The 1,579-nt window shown below is 47.7% G+C and overlaps 1 pseudogene; it reads left to right on the forward strand.

Moving 5' to 3' along the window:
• The window catches only part of LOC102837019, a 3,446-nt pseudogene extending 2,101 nt beyond the window's left edge, over window positions 1-1,345 (forward strand).
• Window positions 1,346-1,579: the final 234 nt, after the last annotated feature.

Below are 1,579 nucleotides of genomic sequence, written 5' to 3' on the forward strand. Positions count from 1 at the left end.
AACAACAAAAACAACACAAAGCCAGTTAATGTTAGATATAAAAAATGGAGGTGGACTCTAGTCCAGCGCAGCTCCTCCGGGCAGAGTCTCTTTGTTCTCTGCCTCTCCTTGACTTCCTCTTCCTTCCCGGACCTTGGTCATGGCTTGGTGTGTTTTGGGGCGGGTGGTGCCTTCCATGCACCCTGCATCTACTGGGTCTCCGGCGGCCGGGGAGTGTCCATGTCATCTGCTCGCTTCTTGTTTTCATCCTCTTCTGGGGTTAGGGTGGCGGCTATGCAGACTTACTGGCTGTGTCTGACGGGCTCCTGGCAGGCAAAGGGAAGATCACAGAGCAGAATCTCAATTACTGCCTGGCCTCCTACCTGAACTAGTTTTGCGCCCTGGAGGAGGCTAACGGAGAGCTAGAGGTGAATATCCACGACTGGTACCAGAACAGACTACAGCCACTATTTCAAGACAAAGGAGGATTTGAAAAGGACAAGATTCTTGGTGCGACCATTGAGAACTCCAAGCTTTTTCTGCAGATAGACAATGCCCATTTGTCTGCAGATGACTTCCCGACCAAATTCGAGGCTGAGCAGGCCCTGTTCAAGAGCTTGGAGGCCTACATCAGTGGCCTGCGCAGGGTACTGGGGTAAGCTGACTCCAGCCAGAACGGAACTGGAGATGCAGATCGAAGGCCTGAAAGAGGAGCTGGCCTACCTGAAAAAGAACCACGAGGAAGAAATCAGGTTGGCCAGGTCAGCGTGGAGGTGGATTATGCACTAGGCATCGACCTTCCCAATATCCTGAATGATATGAGAAGCCAATACGAGGCGGAAAAGAACCAGAAGGATGCTGAAGCCTGATTTATCAGCCACACTGAGGATTTGAACCTGGAGGACGCTGGCCACGCGGAGCAGTCCAAGATCAGCAAAACGGAGGTGATCAACAAACGGCGTGCCCTCTAGAGTCTGGAGATTGAGCTACAGTCACAGCTGAACACGAGAGCCACCCTAAAGAGCACATGGTCAGAAATGGAGGCCCCCTTTGGTGCACAACTGGCACAGATCCAGGTGATGATCAGCAGTAATGCGATCCTGCTGAGTGATGTGTGTGCTGACATGGAGTAACAGAATCAGGAGTACCAGAAGCTCGTGGGTATCAAGTCTCGGCTGGAGCAGGAGATCGCCACAGCCTGCCCGAGGACCAGGATGCCCACTACAATGACCTGCCCACCACCATCCTACAGAGGGATTATTCTGGGCAAGTGTACAGAAGGGGACGGGCCCTTAACCTTGTCTCTTTCCCAGAACTGCAAATAAAACTTTATGTCATGTTAAAAAATTTAAAAATGAAGGCTTAAATAGAGTGGCTATATTTCTATTGCAATGGAAAGCTATTAAAATCAAGTCACTGTACTTGTAGTTTGTTAAATACTGAAAAATGAGAAATTGTCTAAAGTATTGATTTGTGATATTGTTATGTATTGTTAACTGTAGTATATAACAACATTCAAAGAAATGTTTATACCAAAATCATGATAAAGTGTCCAATGGAATTTGAATGTTAATGACAAAGGTAGTAATTTATTTTGATC

Source organism: Chrysochloris asiatica, unplaced genomic scaffold (genome assembly GCF_000296735.1).
Source record: "Chrysochloris asiatica unplaced genomic scaffold, ChrAsi1.0 scaffold00227, whole genome shotgun sequence".
Lineage (NCBI taxonomy): Eukaryota > Metazoa > Chordata > Mammalia > Afrosoricida > Chrysochloridae > Chrysochloris > Chrysochloris asiatica.